This window comes from Falco cherrug, chromosome 15 (genome assembly GCF_023634085.1).
Source record: "Falco cherrug isolate bFalChe1 chromosome 15, bFalChe1.pri, whole genome shotgun sequence".
In the NCBI taxonomy this organism is placed as follows: Eukaryota; Metazoa; Chordata; class Aves; order Falconiformes; family Falconidae; genus Falco; species Falco cherrug.
In genome coordinates this window covers 14719215-14736285 of record NC_073711.1, presented here as the reverse complement: position 1 = coordinate 14736285, position 17071 = coordinate 14719215, and the positions used below count along the sequence as shown (strand labels likewise).

Below are 17071 nucleotides of genomic sequence, written 5' to 3'. Positions count from 1 at the left end.
TCTGACCTCTTTAGCACGAATATACTTTGCTTACACTTCCACCTGTAAAATAAACCATACACAAACGCACACACATATATGTATTTATAGGCTGTTATATCCAATTCAGTAGTTTAACATCACAGAACATGGTTCTTTGCAGATTGGTGTTCTCATGTATTCTCCCTGCTTGCAAATCTATTTTATTCTTTTAAATAAGAGTCCTTCCCTGCTCTAATTTCCCCCTTAGCAGGAAACCAAAATTTCAGCAAAGCTTGCGCTCTTGGAATACCAAAAATAGTTTGGCCACAACAGTGGAAGGGGTGAAGGAAGTGAGTGAGAGGCCCTGCCAGTGGGCAAACAAAACGCCAGCCCCATCAGCACAGTGCCTTTGAATAGCTGGTCTGACTTTTTTTTTTTCCTTTTTTTTTTTTTTTAAGTAAAATACATACAGTATTTATAGAATTAAAACCATTTCTATATAAGGGAACAGCAACAAGAAGCTGGTTCTGGTGGAATTCCTATACTAACAAAGCACCCGCTCCAAAGGGGCATGAGGCCGATAGCCCTGGGCAGGGCTCCTGGCAGGGTCCTTGTGGGGGCAGGCTGCTCCTAGAACCCGCTTCCACCAGCCCCAAGAAAAGGGTGGGGAGAAAGAGGCACAAAATGGGTTAAAGGAATGAGACAAAATAAAGGGATAATTTTGACAAGATTCCACAGGAAAACTAGGGAGGAAAGGAAAGGAAAGGGGAAGGGAAAAGGGAAAAAATAAATTGGAGAAGAAGTGGTATCTCTTCTCAGTACTTCTCACCTGGAATTACTGTCCTAAAGAAAGAGATGTCCTTACTTCTTCCATCATATCCTCAGTATTTTTTGGTGCCTGGCTTCTCTTGCTCTCAAGAAGAGGATGGTCTCACCAGCTTGGCCCCCAGTCACACTGGTCTGCAGCAAGGCAGCAATGATCTGATGAAGGCGACTGGGAGGGAAAAGAAAAAGAGAAAAATGAATTGCTGGGAGCACTAGCTGTGGGAAGACTGCTTTTCCACAGCCCTGCCAGGCTTTCAGGCTTTCCAAATCGGAGCCGCGCAAACACGTGTACCTGCACACACACATGCGTGTGCACAGAAACATTTCCAGCCTGTCTCCCCTAGCCTCAGCCACCCCTCCTGAGAGGCCAGGGCCACCAGCTCGCTTCGTGCCACTCTGACACACGCCTCCCAACCCTGTTCCCCTCCACACTGGCTGCAGCGACAGCGCCTGCCCGTTGGGCTCTGACAGCGCTTGGCTCCCAGGAAGAAGTATTCACACATGATGGCAGCTTGAGAGAAAAGTTGAAAAGGAATCAAAGCCATCTCTGTTGAAATAAACATCTGCTCTGCGTTCAGTATCGTGGCAACAGGGCTCACAAAATGCACAGGCAGCCCTCCAAGGGCTCCTGGCACATCACAGCTATCGGTACCTGCTGAAAACAGGCTGGCGGAGCGGCCACAGCGCCGTGGGGAGCAGAGACAGGGACGCTCGGAAGACAAAACTTTGGTCAAAGCTAGAAATAACTTCACAGTTCCCTTGGAGGCATACGGCTTAGAAATCCACCACCCCTGCAGTGATGCTGGCAGATAGGAAGAGATGGCGGCACCGTAGCTCCTTCCATGTGGCTGGGGCATGTGCTCATCACCCCAGCCCATGGACAGTTTCTTCCCAGTTGCCCCAGTGCAGGCAGTGGAAGAAAGCAGCGGGATGCAGCTGTGGAAAAGCACTTCTCCCTGGAACCCATGCAAGGACGGATGTGCATTTGGTGGCTTTCACTTCACATGCAATTCCCTGAGGAGCGGTCAGGGTAGGCAGAGACCCGTTGCCTTTTCCTCTGCGTACAGCTTCTGCAAGGCCAAACTGGGACACTAAATGCAAACCTCTCTGCTCCCTGTTTCTAGCGCTGCATTCCTGTATCCCTGCAGAAGGCAGTGCTGTGACACAATGTCCAGCTGAGTCCAAATGGAGCAGTGAACTCTAACCATCAGGATGGTATGGCTGTTACAGCCGGTGGACCACAGTGCTGTATTTCTTTTTTTTTTTTTCTTTTTTTTTTTTTTTAATATTAATGATGATGCCTTAGCAGGGGGAAGACCACAGCTTGGCTCATGGAGACCCACCTGAGCCTCCAACAGCAACTTAGTAACACTGGTAACATGTCTTTTTAATGAGTGAATTTGATGTGGCTGAGCCAGGAATCAAGGTGAAGAGACAGTGTGATAATACCACTGTTACTGAGCTCCTTTTCAGAGCAGAAATGCACATGAAATGCAGGAATCCGATACCTTTCTGGGAGAGGGAACAGAGAGATTCTTGTCTCCGGTCCAATTTACCCTAATTCCTCCGGAGCACTAAGTGACAAACATGGCCTTCACTGAGAGCTTCAAAAGGAAATTGCTGTTTGCATAAAAGACATACTGAGTTGAGCTGGTTGTTAAAAGGGAACTTGAGCAAGAGGAGACAATGGAACAAATCTCTTGGAAAAATGTCCAAAAGCAACTGGATTGTGGGAAATGAGGCTCAACATCTGTGTCCCAGTTGGGCTGTCACTCGACAAGAACAGCAAGCGCCCGGCTTTGGATGTGCTGCTAGACACCACAGATGGTGGCTGCTGTGTAGAGAAAACCAGGAGATGCTTAAGGCTTCAGCAAGGACAGTAAGAGGGAAAGGGGGGGCAATCTGAAGCTGAGGTAAGGACAGTTTAGAGTTTTGCTAGTGTTCCATTAAGACAGGGTAAAAGGATAACAGAAATGAAAACAAGAAACAGGGCTACCAGAAAATCCTGCTGGGTTTTCATCTCCATTTGAACATGTAAGTAGGGCGATCTGGAAAATTTCCTGTCTTCACAATTCGTGTTTCCAGGAAATGAACCCTCAAGCAATGCTGCAAACCAACCCAGCTGCCAGCACAGCTGTGACTAGCCGGGGGGCAAATGGGGTGACGACAGGGCTGACAATTCTCAGTCCCAGTTCCGCAATCAGACTGGTACAGGCAGAGCCTGGCAGGTAAAACATAACTCCATGCGAGCACCAGGGTCTCCCTGGGGGAATGGGTAAAGCCAAGGCACCAGTGTGGTGTGCTGTGTGGATCTAAGTGGGTTCAATGACAGAGGCTGCAGCAAGGAAGGGAAATTTCCACTACAACCCTGTGTGTACGGAGTCATTTTTCTGCCAAGTAGGAGCAACCAAAGAGCAGATGACTCATAAGTACACATCTCTCCTGGCTGCTTTGGGAGCTCTCCTCTATCTGGTCCAACTGCTACATACACTTATCCCTTGTGCTGACGAGGAAGTCAGACATAAACACGTGGGTCAAGGCCAGCAAGGCTACTGGTGAGACTGTAAATGCCATGATGGTGACAGTATGACCTTTGTGCTGGAAGGCTGCATCTATAAAATGCACAACAGTTGGTGCATCCTTCGTGTGTGCTAGTGCTTGACCACCTTTGCATCCAGGAAAGTGGGCGTATTTTTCAGTGAAGCGTAAAAAATGGCGAGACCTAGTTAAGTACCACCTTCTACCAGCAGATGTTGAACAGCACACCCAGTCCAGGAAACTGCCACTACAAAGGTCAAAGTATGGGGAGGAGATGAGTGAGAAAGGAAAGAAGGGAAGAGGAAGCATTGCAGACCCTATTGCCATTGACTGCTAATGAGCTGCTGAATACATGGGCTATTGGTTCCCCCTTTCTTGATGTGTGAATGAGGAACAACAGCGAAATAACCCACCGGTGAGTGAAAAAGGATTCCCCAAGAGATGTGTCAAGAGTGCACTCCAGAGCCTGATCTTCCTGCTGTGTTTGGAGAGGCTGCCACGGGGCGAAATGTTTACTAGACTGACTCAGATACTAATGGGAGTCAGGGGATAACTGGGAGAAGAGGGAAACAAAGAAGTCAGCGCAGCAGAGGAGAGCTGAACTTTCACAAGAGGGAAGTGAGGAAAGCTTGTTTGTGAGCTGCTTTGCCAGGAAGTCCTGTGACTAACCTTATTTCACACACCGATTTTATGGACGAAAACTGTATTTACGGCATGTAGGACAAAATGTACAACAAAGCTGCGAAAAGGTGGGCTCACCCTTCCTTTGTAAGGTTAAAGCAAACTCCCTGAAAGCTTCCCTACTATAAGAGCATCCCACCAGAGCAAGGCTTTGACTTCACAGCTGAGACTGTTGCATGGGGGCCCAGGAGCAGATTTTGTAACCCCAAGGAGGAAACAAACCCAGCAGAGCTGTGCATTCTTGCAAAAATAACTGGGGTTTTTTTGCCATTTAAAGAAAGAAACTTTGATGTGCTGCAGTTTTGCGCTGTGCTGGTCTGACTGCTCCCATGCAGCACAACAGGGAATCTCTTCTCTTTCCATTCCCCCTCTCCTGCACCTGTCCTCTCTTTGCACTCAAAGGAAAGCAAGACTATACTGTTCTACAGTTTCAATGGCAATTTATGGATCACACAGGAAAATGTATAGGACTGCTAGAGGCAGAACTTTCCACTTTCTGCCCATACCACGATGGGTACAGAAGACTAGATGATCTGGGAGTTTGTGCAAGCCAAGCAGGATGAAGCACAGTGTCACCTCAAAAAGCCTGTGCTCGTGGCAGGGCAAGTCAGGAAAGATGCTGACAGACTGAAAAGGTCAGAGGAGGAGAAGAGGGAAGGCTCAAGGGCAACAGTGCCAAGCAGAAAGATTGTGACAAAATAATGCTTGACTCGGTACAACGTCAACTCAGAGATAAGAGGAACAAGCCAGCCTCCTGAAAGGGTTTGCACAAGCCAAAAGGATGAACTGTTTGGCCTGGGCCATATAGGCACGTGTAACAAAAACAAGCCAGCAAACAAATGAAGTGAATTTTTCAGAGGCAGGCTAAGTAACAGGAAAAACGTTGCAGTGGCAGGAGGTACTAGCCTGGGCCATACAGCCCAGTGAGCAGAACAAGGTGCATATGGCATCTCAGCTCTGTCACTGGTATCTGCCCACGCTGCCTACGCCTGTGCCACTGACATGGGGATGAGGGAATGGTGTGGCTGCTGCTGGGCAGGGTGAGCAGATGCCCTTGAATGTCCTCCCTGCTCCACATCCCCCTGCCAAGGGGAAACCCTGCAAAGTGCTCTCCCTCCCCTACCAGCTCCTGGGGAAAGATGGGTCACCAGTCTACAAGTGTGAGGTCAGAAAGGACAAGCAGCATACCCAGACTGGCCCAACATGGTTCCAGTCCATGGAGGTGTGTACTTCAGCTGCTTCCCACAGCTCTTCTGCAGCCCATGAGCTGCTCAGAGGCAGCACCTAGCCCTGAGAAACAGGCCCAGCCATCAGATATTTGGTCTGATGCCCCCATGGATTAGGTAGTTCCCACCTGGCCAGTTTGTCATCCTAAATGTCTTCTCTGACATGTCTTCCCATGCTGCGGTCTGGTGGTTTATGGCTGCTCTGATCGATGCATTTCTGGCTGCTGACTGGCTTGTCCCAGCCTAACAAGTAGATTTTGAACTGCCTGCTGTTGGCAAGGTCATGCTACCACAGGGATGGACAACCACTGTGGCTATGCTTTGATCTGTAGTGCTTTTCTTTCACTTCTCCCTGAAGTGGTGGGCAAAGGGGGTGGAAACCTCTTTTTCCCTGGTGTAGGGCTGTAGAGGGAGCAGCGACATGGCCAGCAGCGGTGGATCGCCCCTGGCAGAGACACATACCATGACACAGTACTGCAGGACCTGTGGCTCTGCGCTCACCAGAATGCTGGGATTCCTCACGCCAAATCCCGGTGGCCCCTGCGCCTGTATCACTCCCACCCCTCCTGCTCCCAGCACAGGCAACGTCCCCAGGAACTCATCACGTCCAGGCTAGACAGACATGGGCACTCCTGCAGCTTTGCCTGCACACTTGCATTCATCTCCCAGCTAATTATAGCTGAAATAGATTGAAGCTTCTCCTGGTGCTTCCCACCTGAAGTGGCACTTTTCGTTGGGCAGGTAAGGGCCTGGCAGCATATCCTGCTTCCCACCCACCTCCCTGTCCCCGCCATGGCTCTGCACAGCCCTGGCCGTCCAGCCCCGCCACGCTGCAGCAGTGACCACACTGAACCTCACCTGCAGTTGCAGCGCTTCCCCTGGATTTCCCCAGTGCTCTGCAGGGTGGTTTCTGTAGGTGCTTTGCTGTGCTCCAGAGGTGCCTGTATAGGTGGATCCCGTTTAACCCACTTGGATTAACATGCTTCTGCTACCAGCTCTAGCACCTTGCCTCCCTCTGTCTGCAGTGTGCCCAAGCTGGTACTCCTGTGGCATGCAAGTGCCTGAATTTTGGAGTAATTCGTGCCAGATGGATGTAACTGCTGGTACTCTATCAAAAAGAAACGCCAAAGTTCACACACACCCGTGTGGACATTTGCATGCATGGCCTGCAGCCCCTGCTTTCAATCACCTCAGTGAACACCCTGATGCATCCTACAGCACAGCTTCTTCAGCCTTTCAGTTTTGCCCCAGTTATTCCCCCAGCCCGGGCTTTTTTCCTAAGGAGGGACCTGAAGAGCAGGTCATGGTACAGAAAGACCCAGTGTGGTTCACTGGGGCCCAGCGTAGGGGACTCTCTGCCCAGGGCTGGTTTTTGAGACTTGCCTCTACCGGTGGCTGGTGCAGACCTGGCTGCGTGTCTCCCTGCCAGGGACAAGGGTGATGCCCAGCTGGCCCTTGGCTCAGTGCATGCCCCTGGCACATGCTGATGGGCAGGGCTATGGCTTCTTTCCTGCAGGGCTCCCTGAAATTCTCTGGGCATTAAAGGGACGGGGGCCTTTGTGACAAGCTCTCTCCAGCCTGCTCCTGTTTTCTCACTCCAGCAAGATGGCACGGGTGGAGGGATTAGTTTGCTCCACTTGGTGCCAGGGTAAGAGCTCAACATCTCCTGCCTCCCTCCAAGTTTCCACTGTGTTTCCAGCCTGGGAAAGGAAAACCCAGGCTGGCAGCATGCGTGGTCCAGCGCTCTGCAGGGTGGAGAAGGAAAAGGGTGAGAGTCAGCCCTTAGTGGGTGAGGGAAGGTGGAGGTGGGAGCCTCCCCTCTGGACCAGACCTCAAACCAGGGGACCATTTCCACAGACATCTGCCCTTCTCATTTACAAAAGCCATTCTGAGAAACGGTGCAAAGATCCCATTCCCTGGAAACCCACTCCACACTGGCCCTTTCCACCCAAAAGTCCCCACTTCCCTTTGGTTTGGGGACAAGGGCGAAGAGGGAAGGCAAGCAGCAACCCATGATGTCCTGCGCCTGTACTCCCTCTCACTCTGGTTAGCTGGGAGAGGCTGCAAAACGGCAACCAGGTCTCTCGGAGAGGCAGCGAGCACCTGGTGAAGCACGGCCTCTCCCCCTGTTATTTGCCAGATATTTATCACAGCACTGACACCTGCACCAGCACCGTCTTTGAAGCCGAGTTGTTTAGGAAACAGAAATGAGAGAAAATAGCCAAGTCACACGAGGTGTCTGAGCACGAAAAGGAAGCTCAATAGTCTATTAGCTTCCCCCTGATGCCTGAAGTGGATGGCGATTCGGGGGCGGAGGAGAGATAAGACGGCAGATTAGCTGGGTCTCAGGCAATTGTAGGCTGGGCCGGTTGAGCAGGATTGCTGGCTGCTGACATCAGAGCGCTCCCGGGCAGACGGCAAGGCAAGGCTGATGGCGAGGCAAAGCCAACGTACGAAGTTTTCAGGAAATGCCAAAGAGATGGTCATTAGTGGCTTCTTAATAGAATGTCACCCTTCCCTGTCATCTCAGGCTTTTGAACAGGGCCTGGGCACCCCACTCTGCCCTCTGCCCCTCAGGGACTTCCGAAGGGTGCTTTACCTTTGCTGCCTCCGGCTCTCCTGGCAGAGCAGCTCCAGGTCCTTTCCTATTTCTTTGTCTCATCGCACTAATTTCTCTTGATCTGGCAGAAGCAGAAACCATGTTTGTATTGTGCTGACAGATGTTCCTCCAGGTGCCAGCGCTGGATGTCCACAATCCCATGGGATGCCCGTGATGGTGCAGATGTAACCTGCGACTGCGGGGAGATGTGCAGTGGCAGAGGTGGCTTCATCAGTGCCACATGCTGCTCGACCACAGCGCCCATGTTCTGCTACTGGGAACCCTAAAGCAGGGTGGGTGTAGCACGTTGTCAAACATCCAGGAGTGGCTGGTCACAGGCTGCTCAGTCTTGCCTGTTAGAAACACAGATTCAGTTTAAAGCAAAACAAACAGATTGTGTTGAAGTATCAGGGACTGGCTATTGCCAGGGAGTAAGGGTTGAAGGTGGCTGCAAGAGCCCTCCCTGTAAAAGGGAATGTGAGACCTGTTGCTGGCACTGGGTAACTCTTGTGTAATGCAACCATGGGTAGCTCTCACCCACTGCACTTTCTTAAAAAAAAAAAAAAATAAATTTCAGGAGATGGATCTGTAGGTGAATGATGAGGGTCCGATCCATCTGTCTGCTCCCCTCTCACCCTTGGGCTGCATTTTGCACCTTGACCAAAGCCCCTTCTGGTCTCTCCGGGTGCTGTTCAGTACCTGGGATGAGGGCTGTGGACAAGTGGAGAAGCAGGAAGAGCCAGAGGACTCTCACACAAGGGCAGGAGGTTGGTGGGAGGCTGTAGACCATGGACATGCCCAGAGGAAAGGTCCCTGTGCTCTGAGAAGTTTTTGGAGCTGTTAATGCCCCCCCAGACAGGCATCCCCCAGTTTACTCAAACAGCTGCAGGGATGCGCTCCCTCTGCTCACCCGCCACGCTGGGTACCCAGCATCAGCCCTGGCGCTGGCTGTGCCCTGCAATGCGCACGTACACCTCGAGCACACCTGCATCCCCCCGAGCACTCCTGCACACACACCCCCCGGAGAACTCCTGCACGCCCAGCCCTTGTGCACTGGCCGTGAGGCTGCTGGGTGCCAGGGCATGCGTGGGCTGGGGGGCTGGGTGTGCGCAGGGGATGCCAGGGCACGCGTGGGCTGGGGGGCTGGGTGTGTGCAGGGGATGCCAGGGCACTGGGGGACTGGGTGTGCGCCGGGGGTGCCAGGGAACGCGTGGGATGGGGGGCTGGGTGGGCGCAGGAGGTGCCAGGGCACGTGTGGGCTGGGTGTGCACAGGGGGTGCCAGGGCACTGGTGGGCTGGGTGCGCGCAGAGGGTGCCAGGGCACGCGTGGGCTGGGGGACTGGGTGCATGCAGGGGGTGCCAGGGCACTGGTGGGCTGCGTGCGCGCAGAGGGTGCCAGGGCACGTGCAGGGATGGCCGGGCGTGCAGGGGAGGGGTCCCGGACACGCGTGGGGGCGCGCAGCGCAGCCGGTGCCGGCGGGGCCGGGGCAGCTCGGCGGGCGGCTCCTGCCCCCCAGCGTCGGCTCCGCGCTGCTGCCCCGCCGCGCCCGCGGGGCTGGCTGGCGCTGCCTTCCCACCAATCACCTTTCTAAACCATCGGTTTAACAAAACAAAGCCCGAACCCAACACCCCTCCTCGCCTCAAAACAACAAACTTACCCCCAAGACCCCCCCGTCCCAATAAAACACAATCAACAAACCCGCAGCCACAGAAGAATCCCGAACGCATGCATGACAGGGACAATCTCCCCGTGGATGACACTAGCTCTGTCCCCCCCCCATGCTGGCCCTGCCTGCTGGTCTCACGGCTGGTGACAGTGTCACCCCCTCTCTGGTCATTAGTCACCTTGGCACTCAGATTTTACATTTCCATTTCTTGTGTTACCGTGACTTTTCGGAGGTGCAGCGGCGGGGCTGAGCACACCGTCTCCTCTCCGCAGTAACTTTTGGACCTTCAGGCCACTTTCAGCTGACTTTGTTAAAGGGCTGAAAGGGCTTTGCCATCGCTCTGCTGCTACCAGCTTGTGAAGATGGAGAGGGATGAGCCCCGTGAACACATCCCAGGCAAGGGCTGGCAGCGCATCCACCTGCCAAGGGGCTGGCAGGGAGCATGCAGCACGAGCCCCGGGGAATCGAGGCTTCAGTCACTTCAGTGCTCACAGCCTTTTTCTTTGGCAGGCAAAGTATGATGCTTTTCCCCCTGTCCACCCTCTGAGCTACAAAAATAAAATGCAACAGGAGCCCAAGCTCTCCCCAGGAGCTAGTTAGCCTCCAGCATTAATAACTACAGACAGACATGCCCCATTTGCAGCTGGCAATAGCATTGCCGCAGAGTATCTGTAAAAGAGGTGCAAGTAACACCATGGCCTGCCACGAATCTCACAGTGTTTGACATTTTCCCAGAGCTCCACATCCTGAAGACAAATGGCTATAGCTTCCCCTAGAAAGCAAAGCTTTTATCTTCCTTATTACAAAGCGAGAGCCAGGAACCGACCTGATTGCACCAAAAAGGCAAAGAAGCTGGGGGGGGGGGGGGGGGGGGGGGGGGCACGAGGAATCAGTATAATGAGTCCCATCTGTATCTGTGTTGCATCAGTCCTGACCAGACAGTTTGGATTCTGTGCTTCTGGAGATACAACATGCTATAAAGCTTTCAATTTTATCTGGATCTAGCTCGAAAAATAGAGTTTGAGTTTCGTTTTTTTCTCCCCGTGCCCCCCCCCACCCCCCACCCCCCGCCCAAGTGGAAGGATTTACTCCTGCTACTCAGGATTCAAAGCAGGACTACAAAATAAAATGTATTGTTTTAGCTTACGGACAACAGCAAGTTTCCTTAATTGTTTCTCTATCACTCATTCAGAGGCATCTCATAACAGTTAAGCAGTGCAATAAAAGCATTAATTGTGCACCAGTCCCTGTAGAGGCCGCACAAAACTCATTTATAATAGTGGCAGGGGCCTGGCTAGGAAGATCTGCTAACAAGCCTCTCCTTGTATCACAAGCTATGCATGCCACAGAAAATGTTTCTTTTGCAAGCATATTTCACTTATCTGACCTAGCAGGGAATAAAAGTGGAAACACAATTGACAGGTCCGGAGATAAATTTAATAGAAGGACAATAAAAGCAGAAGCATGTTTATAAAATAATTCAGAAAATGTCTCTGCTTTGTCATGTCTGTTATTTAAATATGAAGAATCAGGGTTGCATTCCAGATCATCCAGAAAGACACTTTATGCCCATTACAGGAGGAAAGTTTCTCCCAAGCATGCTGGTGTTCAGGAGCTGGGTCAGTACAGATGGAGGAAGAGCTGCAAGGCTGGTGCCCAGGGAGAGCACCCGGGAGATGCCCAGGGAGGAACTGGCTGCAGCAAGCAGAGCCCAGCTGCCCCCAGCTCCCTGCCCTGGCTGGCCAGGCTGAGCACCAGCCCCTCAGCCCCTTCCCAGCTGGAGGGACTGGGAACTCTATTCCCAGCCTTTCTGGGCTGCCTACCTGTACCCGTGGGAGGGAAAGTAGCTCAGCAAAGGTCTGCTCTGCAATAGCGACAAAGCTCTTGGCTGCTTCCTCTTCCTAGCTGCTTAGGGAAAAAAAAAAGTAAAAAATGACATTTCCCAGTCCCAGGCAGGGTGTTACATTTCCTCCAGAGGAAGCAACACAGTATCAAACAGCTGAATCAGCTTTGGGTTGTGTAAACTACACCTCCATCACCCAGGGAGAGACATCCACTCTAATCCCAGTGTTACTAACATCCACAAATCCGCATGGACCACCCCGTTGTTACGGTCAATCTGCAGCTCTGGAAGTCTTGCATAAACTGAGCATCAGAAAACCCATGTGCATTAAGAAGTTGCTATACAGCTTCCCCACTTACAGGTAAAATAAAAGGTTGTAGGTGTAAGTAAGACCATTTCAGGACCAGTATCATGAAGCTGTGCCCTAGCAAGCTGAAAATCTCTTACACTTACAGTGCATCCTACATACGCACAAACAGAGCCCTGAACCCTCTGGCTGCTGCTTTTTAGTGTACACTTCCCATTTTTGTTCTACTTCAAGAGCACAGCAACAGAACAAAAAATCTGCATCACATGCACTTTCAAAAAAATTTCTTAACATTTTCAAAATTACCATTGATGAGTGCAAAAAACCACAGCGTGTAAAGAAAACAGGCCAGTGAACTACCTAGGAGCAACATCAAACCACTTTTGAGAGCACGCTGAGCAGGGGAACGCTGAATGTTGGAACCGGCTGACGTGCACACCGGCAGGGTTCTGCCTCCCCACATTCCCACCAGGCACTTGGACCATATTTGGTAGAGTAATGAGGACGGAAGACCAGAAGGAAAAACCTGGCTTGGCAGGCAGTTGGCAATAAAGCCTGTTTTGTATACACTGTAATTTGTGGTCACTGTCTTGGTAAGTGGTGATGCTTTTCATTTGCCCTGAGCATGCGCTTCCTCTGCCCTCCAGCCCTCACCCCAGCCGGGACCAGGCTCTGAACCACGGCTTCCAGCACAACTGGGGGCATGAGAGCAACAGGCAAAAAGGAGTCCTGATTAACAGGGGACAAAACAGGCAAGAAAAGAGCCTCTGGATACCTTACAAGCTAAAGGAAGATGATGAGCAGGCTCATGACCAGATGGGAAAGATCAGAACGAGCTGCAGTGCAGCTTGGTGCAGTCAATTTTTCTTTTGTTTTAAACTTTACAAAAAGGATCATCCATAAGCAGAGCAAATTAACAAGCAAATAAACACACATCCAGATGAACAGGCTGGAGAACGTTCAGATAAAGCGGATGTCTGCAGGTGGGCAGGGCCTTATTAATCCTGCAGCACATCATGATCTAAACACTGATGCAACCTGAAATACAGGCAGTTTTCTTTGAGGTCTGCAGAAAACAGAAGTCTTTGGAAAGTGAAGGACAAACATTATGTTTGTCTTCAGAAAGGAAGCATCCAAGAAATTATCGGTCCATTCGTACAACTTTCATCCCTAGAGTAATTCTGGAACAGAGTAAACAGGGGTTTTTTATCCCTTCTTTGCATTGTTTACCAGCCATCAAGAACAGTCTGTGTCACACCAAAGCATTTCCCCTTTTTGACAGGAGCAGCATCTGAGGCAACATCCTTCAAACCAGCTTGAGGAAATACAACAGTTAATCATTGAGAAGGATATGCAGCTGAAAAAAAAGCCTCTTCAAGAGCACTTGACCACCCAGCAGGACAGTGAATGCTGCTATTTTGCAGGAATCTGTCAGGTTAGCAGCTTCATTCAGCATTTTAAACAATTTGATGGTGTGAAAGAAGGCATCCCATGGGTTCTGTCAAAGAAGGAATGGCCAGAAAGACGTTCAGGGACATAATTGGACTGTAAAAAAATTGCAGTAGTTTTCCAAATGGCACAGCAACACAAGCGACAAAAGTGCAATCCAATAAAATTGTTAAAAGCTTTCTGCTTAGGCCAGAGAAATCAATTTTGTAGTAAGGAGACTGACAGGGCAGCTGCATTGCTAAAAAGCTCTGACATTGCAGAAAGCCACAAACTGAGGAGCAGCTATAGAACAATCCATTGCCACAGAAAGAAGGAGAAGCTGCTCGTTCTGGATGAACTTGGGGGAAGAGGACCAAGACATAAATAAGGTAATTGTTCTGCTGGCTTGAGGCTGACAGTCTGGCTTAGATAGCAACACACTCAGCTCTAGAGAAGGCCAACAAGAATGATGAATGATTTAGACAGCATAACTTAGGAGATAAGGTTGAAAGATGCAGGCTTTTTTTTTTTTTTTTTTAAAGCAGAGAAGAGCAGAGACAGAACTCGAGGCAGCATGAACAGAGTGCAAACCAGATAACCAGATGCTAAAGAACCATGGCCCCTGGCGAGGGGCGGACAGAGGAGAAGGCAACTTAATTTGCAGCAAAATCAATTTAGGTCAGTTGCTGGGGGAGTTTTCTAATTAAGGAGAATACAACAGTGAGAACATTTGGGAGAATCTTCCACTAGAGATTTTTTTACACATTGGACAAACCTGCACCAAGAGTGCAGTCCTGGCACTGCTCAGCAGAAAAGCACAGGGAGGTGGTGCCTGACAATTCTCTCCCAGCTCTACCTAAGCTTTAATACCTACGCAGTATTAAACACCAGCCAGGCAGGCTGGCAGCAAAGTCTTGTGTCTTTTTTTTTTTTTTAGTATTTTTTAAAAATTGTTTGGAAACAGAAGCACTGAGGTACTAACAGTCTGACTCCTGTTCTTACCTCTGCTGTCAGGAGTGGTTCCAAAGAATGTTCATCAATATGGTGATAGGTGCTTTATATATATATGTAAATATAAATATGTATATGTATGGATGATCGATACCATTTCACACATATCTCAAACAAAATAACGTTAAACATCTAATAAAAACAGCCCAGCGTTTCCAAGGCTGCAGGGTTTTTGTTGCAAGTCAAGCTCAAACACAGACCTCTGAGTCCTGCACACAGGGAGGCAGATGCCCTTCTCTGACTGCTATGTTAGCAGTTTTCCTACCTTTTATTCCTCCTAGGAAAACCAGCCACAAAGTTTTGTATGCAGTAAAAGCCCTATGAAAATCACCTGTGGAAAAACATCAACTAATGGCTCTGCTGATCTAGTCGAGGCTGTCTACAGGTGAATACTCCCCCAGAACATGATAGGATGTGAAGTTAAAACTAACTAGGCATACCCTGAAAAACTTTCCCTGTAGCCAACTCTGACATTTGAAGGTCTGAGCAATTTCACACCTTTTACAAGTATGCAGCTGGCATTTCTGAAGTTTCTACACTGACATTTTGTGCAAAGGAAGGAAACTAGTGAGTCTAAGAGGCTTTGAAGTGCAGGAGGGAGAAAGGCCCCAGCAGGGGAAAGAGACAGACATGAGCTAATTTTGGTGCTCTCACTGTCATTGTCAAAAAACCCAAAAATCAGTGGACTTTGTCTCAACTTGCTACATTAAAACAGGTTAAGAAGAGGCAAATGTATAGCTAAGTGCCTTAAAAATGCCTCATTTCTCGTATTTCAAACTTTACAGAATTACACTGTACATGTGCAGAGTTCTGAGACAGCAATTGCTGATAGCACGGGATCTAATCAATCTTTCATTACATCAATAGGAAAGGATGCCTATCGCACACACCAATTTGTTCCTCGCATGAAACACATTCAGTTGTTCTTCTAGGGGGTTTTGTGTATGGTTTTGTTGTTTGTTTTGTTTTGTTTTTAGCACAGAAGATGCAGGGCCAGCTCTATGTCCAAAGCAAGACATTAGTTTAACTCCTGGTTCAAGCTGCTCCTAACCTTTGATCTAGCTTAGTAAATTTTGTCCGGGTTCCAAAGAGTGACTGTGCCTGAGCTTAACAAAACCTCTTTCTCCCTAAGCTTTCAATCTCATCATGCTCTTAGCCAAGTCCATTTTAGCAGTTTGAGCCAAATTAAACAGAGGAGAACTTTAATGTAATAAGCTAAGAGTATGATTACTGGAAGTACTGCTTAACCAGAAAACATCTCTTTGTAGACGCTTTGTGCATGAGTCATCAAAATAATTGCAGGACTCTGGCAAAAGCAAAACAAGGAGCAGTGAGTATTACTAGAATACACTGGCTGTTCTACAGCTCTGCAGTGACAGCAGCCATTGTAGTTCTCCACGGAGTTATTACCTTCAGAAGACCACTCGGCAATAATCAGAGTACAGCTGTAGAAGGGATACTGTCATGATAAACAACACAAGGTTTGCAAGCAAAAAGAAAGGATTTCATTAACCTAACCAACACAGTTGGAGAAAAGAAAGAAAGAAAGAAAGAAAAAAAAGCCCCAAAATCATCAACAAGTTTTCAGGCTCCTACGTGCTACAGACCTGAGGCAGAATTTCCGGACCTGAAAGTCTGTCTCCTTTCTGTGCCTCCCACCCAAACCCAGATTGCTTTGCTGTGGTAATAGTGTAGATTTAGTTTCATCAAAGTGATCTCAAGTCTCCTACTTTCACCACGATTCAACAGAGCTAGCAGGAAGCTCATCCAAAGATAGAGATTTTAATCTGGTTTTGCATTTGGATTTGCAGTGTTACCTAGCAGCCACATTTCCACAGCTGCCAATGCAACCCATGGGGCTTGCGCCCATAAAACATTGTTTTGCAAATATTGAGTAAAGCTGAAGCATCTGCGAATGATCTTGATGAACCTTCAATAACCCTGGCAGATCTGCTCCTTCCAGCCCCACCACGTCCATTCCTGGACCTGAAGGTCTCAGCTGCTGCCTGGCCATGGTGCTGGGGTGAGAAGGGAGGGGGGTTTCTGCAGTGTCCCCACCACACCTGGGCTTCCACTCACCTACCTCCTGCTCTTGCATGGGTGAGGGGAAAACCCTCCAAACCTCCAAACAAAAGAGTTTCTTTTTCTTTTTTAATGAAAAAATAAATCAGCATTTCCCTTTCAGGGGAAATTTTGAATATTTGAAGTTCCAACTCAGAACTAAGTTTATTGAATACTTTCCAGTGAATGGAAATACCCAATCTGTGAATAGCTCAGCCTAGTAAGCATTGAATCACCACGGCTTACAATTCGGTGTTCACCTATCGACTCCTTTAACTATCTCATGGCATTCTTTAACTGAATTAAAATTCACAAAAAAGAAATGAAGTGTTTAGTTTTTCTAGGATGGCCAAAACTTAAGTTATTTAACATAATGTATTAAAATAGGAAAAGATCACTTATAAGGAGTGATTAAAACCATCTTTGGCTGTTATTGCCAGCAAAACTGTAGAACTGGGGAAAAAAATCCAAACAATCTTCCTTTTTAATGTCACAATTTATGCCTTAATTTTGAATGATCTGCTCACTGAACTGAAGGGAACAATGTATGCTTTCTCTGAATCTTTCAAAGAAGCCATTGCCAACGTGTTTATTTGGCACTTGAACACGTTTGGGTCTAAGCAACTAGGCAATGGCTTTCATCAGTTTAGCAACCTGGCATTTGCAACGACTTCAGCAGCTAACAAAGACATAAAATACTGGAGCTATGTTTGGTAGGGCTGCAGCAACCTCAGTCAAATTCTAGTTTGAGAATTTATTTTTCTACAGCACTACGAAAAAACAAGCCAACGCCAGAAAGTAGCGTGGCACTGAGTACGCAGAGGGTGACAGCAGAAGTCTTGTGCACAGCTCCATCTCCATTTCATTACCCCAGCCACAAAACCAGCAGCTGTAGCATTCCCCACTGATTGCATGGGCCGAGTT

General features: G+C 49.0%; 1 long non-coding RNA gene across 1 annotated transcript; it reads right to left on the bottom strand.

The window, feature by feature from the left end:
- Nucleotides 1-7407: 7407 nt before the first annotated feature.
- On the bottom strand, nucleotides 7408-13913 carry LOC114015043 (uncharacterized). The gene is made up of 2 exons (XR_003558767.2): nucleotides 11321-13913; nucleotides 7408-8183 (listed from the first exon to the last, which is right to left on the bottom strand). It is a non-coding gene; the product is annotated as an uncharacterized LOC114015043 (long non-coding RNA).
- Nucleotides 13914-17071: the final 3158 nt, after the last annotated feature.